Raw genomic sequence first — 9,324 nt, forward strand, 5'->3', positions numbered from 1 at the left:
GAGAGAACATTCTTGGACAAAACTGTTCTACCGGCAGAGTTAACAAAGAAAGATTTGTACCCTGATAATTTTCTTCGAAACTTTGCTATTAAGGGCTTATGTGTTTCAATACTGTAGTCAGACTTCAGAGGAAAAAATCCCAAATACTTTAAAATAATCAATTATTATAACGGTTACCAAACACATATAAAATTCATTATAATCTGCATAATGGATTATGGGCTAATAATCCATTAAAATAATGGCTACCAAACAGCCACTTAGTGTAACTGACTAGGTATGTTCTGACATTTCTGTAGAAAGTGGATTCTTATTGGGTTTCTTAGCTTATTAAGAAATGGATTTCTTTTGATGTTAACCAATTTACAAATCATGGTCCATCTGTTCAAATTCTTATTCGCACTCTATTTGTTTGGATTATAGGAACATCCTGATAACTGGCGAGATAATGTTGTTCCTGCTCAAAGAGTGTTGGCAGATGTGGCTACTGCACTGGCAAAGTTTGTGCCTGTCACTGTTTGTGCAAGTGCTGCTCAGGTAGGTAGAAGTCAGGGTTATCATATCCCTTTTCATCAATTATGTCGTTCTTATTCTAATTTTTTGCTTTTTAAACTTTAACTTGGTGTGCTCTAGTGGGAAAATGCACGTACTCAGATCCCAAATCATATCAGAGTGGTGGAGATGAGTTTGAATGATTCGTGGTTCCGTGATACTGGTCCAACTGTGGGTTCTTTATTTTTTTCCTTACGGTTTATCGTAATACTTTCTATCTTTACTCATCTTTACAGTTTGACTACATTTTTACTTTCCAAGTTTGCTTGATTGATTCATGGCATAATCGATGTAAAGCATTTTTAGGCATTTTTAAGCTTGCTTACGAATCTTTGATGTCCATTTCACATAAACATAATCCTTTTTAGATGGTATTGGCGTATTGCAATTATGTTTTCAGCTTGGAAGTTAGCTCAGAACTAATTCAAATACTTTACTTGATTCAAAACTTATACTCCTTCCGTTATTTTTTAATAGGCCAGTTTTTTTTTGAGAAAATTAAGAAAATTAAAAGAACTAATTATTGAAAATGATCCTCTAGACACTTGTCAATAAAAGAAGTGAAGTGAAATGGTCCACATAACACTTGTCATCAAAACAAGTTAAAAGAAAAGTGGTCCCAGAAAATTAAAATAACATTTGACTTTCCCAACTAAGAAACTGGCCTATTTTTTTGAAATATTTCTTTATAGAAACTGGCCTATTAAAAAGTAACGGAGGGAGTAATTTTTTAGCGTTGAGTAAATTGAGGTGCTGGTAAGCTTCATTTTGGAGACGCAGTACAAAAATCCTTGTAACTGCTACAAGACCCCTAATCTGTTCTCTTTGGTGTATCCTGATGTCATGCTTCATACATGCTCTAAACATAGATTTTGACCGCTATTAATACTTCAAATGCATCAAATGAATATTGAATACGAGCTTTTTTACTTCATATCTCTTGAGGGAAATTTGGTTATTTCTATGTAGGTCATCAGAGTCTTGATTTTTCTGTTGTACATGGAGTTACATAGTTTTCTGATTTAACACCAACTGAATTTAGGAAATCTGTGTTAGGGTTGAGGAGTTTGAAACTTCCTACTGATGAGCTCCGATTCTTCCGACTAATGATATTCCTACATATTTTGATTGAAGGGATCATGGTGCTGTTACTGATGTTAAGAATCAGGTATGGTTGAAATGGGATGCCCCAAATTTGTTTTGATTGGGTTAGAATTTCTAGTGTTTGATTTAATTGGTTGTTTGTTTTGGTGATTTTTAGGGTACTTGTGGGTCTTGCTGGTCATTCACTACAACTGGACTACCGGAGCATTAGGAGCTAATTTTCTTGCTAAAGGGAAACTTGTTAACCTTAGTGAGCAACAACTTGTTGATTGTGATCATGAGGTTTGCATTTTTGTTTTTGGTTAATTCATTTTTATGCTGTTGTTGTTGGATAAACTTCAACATTAAGCCCAAGATAATCTCTAACAAGTTGGTTAGGATAAGAAAAGGCAATTGATGTAATCCTAAGGGAATTAGAATTCATCTAGTTCTAAGAAAATGAAAGACATGTAATAAGGTAATAGGAGTAGGAAAAGGAATTCATAGTTTTATATATATATGATCACCAAAGTTGTGGTTGATCATATGAGCAAGATTAGAGCTTGTGTTTAGTTTTGAGAGATTTTCTAAACATCAGTAAAGAGAGTTGTCTTTATATAAGCTAAGTTTCATCTTGCAGTTGCCATTAATTGGTATCAGAGCTTGTTTCTGAGCCATGGAAAATGAAACCACCATTGTGGGTGCAAAACAGTTCAGCCACCATCAATACAAGTTCTAATCCTCAACGCCACAAACTACACAGTATGGGCCATGAGAATAAAGGTACTGATGAAGATCTACAAAGTTTGGGAAACAATTGATCCTGGTACATTGGACCCAGACAAAAACAATGTTGCCATTGGATTACTCTTTCAAGCAATACCAGAATGTCTTGTTCTACAAGTTGGTGAACAGGAAACTTCAAATAAAATTTGGGATGCAATAAAGGCACGTAATCTCGGAGCTGATCGAGTTAAAGAAGCCCGTCTGCAAACCTTAATGTCTGAATTTGCAGGAAAGCTATCAGAGATAGCCTCAAAAGCTGCGTCACTTGGAAAATCCATTGATGAAGATAAACTGGTAAAGAAGTTTCTCAATAGTTTACCAAGATCCAAGTATATTCATATCATAGCTTCTCTCGAACAAGTCTTAGATTTAAAGAAGACTAGCTATGAAGATATAATTGGAAGATTGAAAGCATATGAAGAAAGAATCCTTGATGAAGAAAACAATGGAGAAACTCAAGGAAAACTCTTGTACACAAACTCTTACCAACAAAACTCTGCGAAAAGAGGAAGAGGTCGTGGAAGAGGTGGTAGAGTAAACAGAGGCCGAGGAAGAGGAGAAAGGTTTAACTCACAAGATAGAACAACAAGTCAGAATGATCAAAACCAAGGGAAAGAAAAGAATGATAGATCAAACATTATTTGTTACAGATGTGATAAACCAGGACACTTCTCCTCTGTATGCCCTGAAAGAATACAAAAGATGGAAGAAACAAACAAGAACGAAACAAGGGAAGCAGATACAGCTCTTTTCATGCACGAAGTTGTATTCTTAAACGAAGGGAACCTAATACCAAATAACTACGAATCAAAGGATGGAGAAGAAGGAATCTAGTATTTAGATAATGGAGCCAGCAATCACATGACTGGTAAGAGACACTACTTTTCTGAACTCAATGAGAAAATCAAAGGACAAGTGAAGTTTTGGGATGGATCTTCTGTAGAAATTGAAGGGAAAAAAACTAATGATGGACCAAGTAGGGATCCAGGAATGTTTCACATGAGATGGGGTCAAGTAATTGATGAAGGCGAAGGACCCATAATCATCAATACCAATGGAAACAATGATGTTAATCAAGAAGAAGAAGAGAATAATGAAAACACTGAGAATAACGAAGAAGTAGAAGAAGAAGAAGAAGAAGAAGAAGAAGAAGAATAAGAATAAGAAGAAATCGATGAAATAACTCAACCCATTTCACTGCGAAAATCAACAAGACAGATACAAAAGCCACAATACCTGGAGGATTATGTTCTTCAAGCTGCAGAAGAATGTGGGATTATGCTACTTTCTGTTAATGATGAACCAAGGAATTTTCAGGAAGCAAAGGTCTCGACTAAATGGACACAAGCATGTAGAGAAGAAATTATTTCAATCAACAGAAACAAGACTTGGTTTCTAGTTGATAAGCCAGGTGGGGTAAAAGTGATTGGTCTTAAGTGGATCTTCAAAATAAAACAGAATGTTGATGGTACTGTCAACAAATATAAGGCAAGACTTGTAGCTAAGGGATACGTTCAAGAATCAGGCATAGACTTTGATGAAGTTTTCGCACCAGTTGCTAGACTAGAGACAATTCGTCTCTTAATAGCAGAAGCAGCATCAAACTCATGGGAAATTCACCACTTAGACGTTAAGACAACATTCTTACATGGTGAATTGCGAGAAGATGTGTATGTTGAACAACCAGAAGGTTTTGAAGTAAAAGGACAAGAGCATAAGGTTTATAAGTTATCAAAAACTCTATATGGTCTAAGACAAGATCCTCGAGCCTGGAATACAAAGTTAGATCAAATCTTAAGAGAAATCATATTTGTTAAGTGCTCTAAAGAAACATCAGTATACAGAAGAAAAGAAAAGGGAACGCTTCTTGTGATTGCAGTTTATGTAGATGATCTATTTTTGAATGGCAACTCCCTTAAGGTGATCAATGAGTTCAAGAGAGAAATGTCATCAAAGTTTGAGATGTCAGACCTCGGAAAACTCACTTATTACCTTGGCATAGAAGTCCATCAAGGAGTAGATGGGATTCAGATTAAACAAGAAGCTTATGCAAGGAGAATTCTGAAAGAAGCAGGACTTGAAACTTGTAATCCAACTAAGATACCAATGGAGTTTGGACTTAAAGTTTCAAAGGCACAAGAAGAAGCTGAGATTGATCCAACGAGTTATAGAAGAAATGTTGGATGCCTTAGATACTTGTTACACACAAGACCAGACTTGGCTTTCTCTGTGGGAATAGAAAGCCGTTATATGCAGAGTCCACGCAAGTCTCATGGTGATGTAATAAAGCAGATATTGAGATATCTAAGAGGAACAATCAGATGTGGATTGAAGTATGGTCGAGGAGGATCAAAAGGAATTGTTGGGTATAGTGACAGCAGTCATAACATTGACCAAGATGATGGAAAAGGTACAACCGGTCATATATTTTATCTAGGTGAAGCACCTATTACATGGTGTTCACAGAAGCAAGACATTGTAGCCCTCTCATCCTGTGAAGCTGAGTTTATGGCCACAACAGAAGCAGCTAAACAATCAATATGGCTTCAAGAACTGTTGGGTGAAATCAAAGGAAAAGAACCTGAAAAAGTTCTCATCAAGATTGATAATAAGTCTGCAATTGCACTTACTAAAAATCCAGTGTTTCATGGGAAGACGAAACACATTCATAAAAGGTATCATTTCATACGAGAATGCATCGAGAAGGAGGTCATTAATGTAGAACACATACCTGGAACTGAGCAGAAGGAAGATATATTAACAAAGGCATTGGCTCGGATCAAGTTCTATATATATATGATCACCAAAGTTGTGGTTGATCATATGAGCAAGATTAGAGCTTTGTGTTTAGTTTTGAGTGATTTTCTAAACATCAATAAAGAGAGTTGTCTTTATATAAGCTAAGTTTCATCTTGCAGTTGCCATTAATTGGTATCAGAGCTTGTATACACCGAGCCATGGGAGACGAGAGCACCATCATACGTGCAAAAGATTTTTCACAAGCACAGTTGAAGCTTAAGGTGGAGAATGTTGGTTAAACTTCAACATAGAAGTCACTAACAAGCTGGTTAGGACAAGATTACGAAATTGATGTAATCCTAAGGGAATTAGAAGTCATCTAGTTCTAAGAAAAGGGAAGACATGTAATAAGGTAATAGGACTAGGAAAAGGAATTGTTGGGTATAGTGACAACAGTCATAATATTGACCAAGATGACAGAAAAGGTACAACTGGTCATATATTTTATCTAGGTGAAGCACCTATTACATGGTGTTCACAGAAGCAAGACAATATAGCCCTCTCATCTTGTGAAACTGAGTTTATGGCCGCAACAGAAGCAGATAAACAATCAATATGGCTTCAAGAACTGTTGAGTGAAATCAAAGGAAGAGAACCTGAAAAGTTCTCATCAAGATTGATAATAAGTCTGCAATTGCACTCACTAAAAATCCAGTGTTTCATGGGAAGACGAAACACATTCACAAAAAGTATCATTTCATACGAGAATGCATCGAGAAGGAGGTCATTAACGTAGAACACATACCTGGAACTGAGCAGAAGGCAGATATATTAACAAAGGCATTGGCTCGGATCAAGTTTGAAGGGATGAGGAAATTAATAGGAGTACAAGATTTTTCTCAAGCACAGTTGAAGCTTAAGGGGGAGAATGTTGGATAAACTTCAACATTAAGCCTAAGATAATCTCTAACAAGTTGGTTAGGATAAGAAAACGCAATTGATGTAATCCTAAGGGAATTAGAAGTCATCTAAGAAAAGGAAAGGCATGTAATAAGGTAATAGGACTAGGAAAAGGAATTCATAGTTCTATATATATATGATCACCAAAGTTGTGGTTGATCATATGAGCAAGATTAGAGCTTTGTGTTTAGTTTTGAGTGATTTTCTAAACATCAATAAAGAGAGTTGTCTTTATATAAGCTAAGTTTCATCTTGCAGTTGCCATTAGTTGTTTCCGATTTAAAATGGGTTCTTATTAGTAATTACTGCCAAAAATATTCTTCAATTTGGTACAATATTAGTTCGATTGCTCTGTTTTATGTACAAAAATCGGAATCCAAAGAGAAAACCGGTTGTCCATAATTGAATTAGAAGCAGTGAGCAATGACGAATCTGTTTAGGCTTTCAATTATAGAAAGAACAATGGGTTTTCAGTATTAACTATTAATTTCTTACGGCGAGAGGTGTTTGTAGTTTTTCAAAGTAATCTGTGAGTGTCACAGAGTTTCTAACTTTGTTTTAATGATGCATTGGTTTGGATAGTTGCCAAGGTCTATTGTAACTTCAAGAATTTCCACATTTGCTTGTTGTCTTAATTTGATTGTAATTCTTGAACATGTTCTTTAGATGCATTAACCGAACGGTAGGGTCTGAGTGTTACTTCTGCATGTTGTTGGCGTATAGCTTCTTACCCATGATATATATATGCCGGTGTATCATGAAAAATGAATGACTTAAAAGTTTACTCTTATAGCCACCAGCATTTATTGCTTAGCAAGTTAGCATGGGCTCTGCTGCCTGACAATACCATTTCGAAGGAGTTTCTCTTTTTTAACTTAGGTTTTTATGAAGTCCAAGATTGGTAATCTCTCCTTTGATGGTAAATTCAAGCTTCGTTTCTTTTTTTTTGTTGGCTAGTGTGATCCAGCAGAAGCCGGTTCATGTGATTCAGGATGCAAAGGCGGGTTGATGAACAGTGCATTTGAATATATGGTGGACTTCAATGCGAGGAAGACTATCCTTACACTGGAAATGATCGCGGTCAATGCAAATTTGACAAGAGCAAATTGCTGCATCAGTAGCGAATTTCAGTGTTGTTTTTATAGATGAAGATCAAATTGCTGCCAATCTAGTGAAAATCGGTCCTCTTGCAGGTAAGTTTAATTATAAGATCAAGCTTATAGGCTCATACTATTAGTTCAATGAATACCAATATAAGCAAAATCATTACACTCATAAACCATAATAACCCCATTGGTGTGTGTATGCAGTGGCTATCAATAAAGTTTACATGCAAACCTACATTGGAGGTGTTTCATGTCCTTACATATGCTCGAAAAATCTGGATCACGGTGTATTGTTGATGGGATATGGTTCTGGATCTTATTCTCCCATCCGCTTGAAGGAGAAACCATACTGGATCATTAATAATTCATGGGGACCAACCTGGGGAGAGAGAGGATACTACAAGATCTGCAGAGGTCCTAGTGTTTGTGGAGTTGAGACCATGGTCTCAACTGTGGCAGCTGTTCATGTGAATCATTAGTAAATCTCAAGTCACAGTTCCCTGACATTCGTTGGTGGCACATCTAGCTTTCTTGTAAATAATAAAAATGTTGATGTGTATGTATATCACAAGTACCATCTCAGAGTCTTATCCTTGTTGGTTAAACTTCAGCATAGAAGTCACTAACAAGCTGGTTAGGACAAGATTAGTAAATTAATGTAATCCTAAGGGAATTAGAAGTCATCTAGTTCTAAGAAAAGGAAATACATGTAATAAGGTAATAGGACTAGGAAAAGGAATTCATAGTTCTATATATATATGATCACCAAAGTTGTAATTGATCATATGAGCAAGATTAGAGCTTGTGTTTAGTTTTGAGAGATTTTATAAACATCAATAAAGAGAGTTGTCTTTATATAAGTTAAGTTTCATCTTGCAGTTGCCATTAATTGGTATCAGAGCGTGTTTCTGAGCCATGGAAAACGAAACCACCATTGTGGGTGCAAAACAGTTCAGCCACCATCAATACAAGTTCCAATCCTCAACGCCACAAACTACACAGTATGGGCCATGAGAATGAAGGTACTGATGAAAATCTACAAAGTTTGGGAAACAATTGATCCTGGTACATTGGACCCAGACAAAAACAATGTTTCCATTGGATTACTCTTTCAAGCAATACAAGAATGTCTTGTTCTACAAGTTGGTGAACAGGAAACTTCAAATAAAATTTGGGATGCAATAAAGGAACGTAATCTCGGAGATGATCGAGTTAAAGAAGCCCGTCTGCAAACCTTAATGTCTGAATTTGAAAGAGTGAAGATGAAAGACACTGATACTATTGATAGATTTGCAGGAAAGCTATCAGAGATAGCCTCAAAAGTTGCGTCACTTGGACAATCCATTGATGAAGATAAACTGGTAAAGAAGTTTCTCAATAGTTTACCAAGATCCAAGTATATTCATATCATAGCTTCTCTCGAACAAGTCTTAGATTTAAAGAAGACTAGCTATGAAGATATAATTGGAAGATTGAAAGCATATGAAGAGAGAATCCTTGATGAAGAAAACAATGAGAAACTCAAGGAAAACTCTTGTACACAAACTCTTACCAACAAAACTCTGCGACAAGAGGAAGAGGTCGTGGAAGAGGTGGTAGAGGAAACAGAGGCTGAGGAAGGGGAGGAAGGTTTAACTCACAAGATAGAACAACAAGTCAGAATGATCAAAACCAAGGGAAAGAAAAGAAGGATAGATCAAACATTATTTGTTACAGATGTGATAAACCAGGACACTTCTCCTCTGAATGCCCTGAAAGAATACAAAAGATGGAAGAAACAAACAAGAATGAAACAAGGGAAGCAGATACAACTCTTTTCATGCACGAAGTTGTATTCTTAAACGAAGGGAAACTAATACCAAAGAACTACGAATCAAAGGATGGAGAAGAAGGAATCATGTATTTAGATAATGAAGCCAGCAATCACATGACTGGTAAGAGACACTACTTTTCTGAACTCAATGAGAAAATCAAAGGACAAGTGAAGTTTGGGGATGGATCTTCTGTAGAAATTGAAGGGAAAGGATCAATTCTATTTCAGAGCAAGACCGGAGAACAGAAGCTTGTCACAAACATCTACTTCATCCCAAACTTACAA

General features: G+C 36.2%; 1 pseudogene; it reads left to right on the top strand.

Moving 5' to 3' along the window:
• Positions 1 to 241: 241 nt before the first annotated feature.
• On the top strand, positions 242 to 7,733 carry LOC113323204 (annotated as a pseudogene).
• Positions 7,734 to 9,324: the final 1,591 nt, after the last annotated feature.

This window comes from Papaver somniferum, chromosome 1 (assembly GCF_003573695.1).
Source record: "Papaver somniferum cultivar HN1 chromosome 1, ASM357369v1, whole genome shotgun sequence".
Taxonomy (NCBI): domain Eukaryota; kingdom Viridiplantae; phylum Streptophyta; class Magnoliopsida; order Ranunculales; family Papaveraceae; genus Papaver; species Papaver somniferum.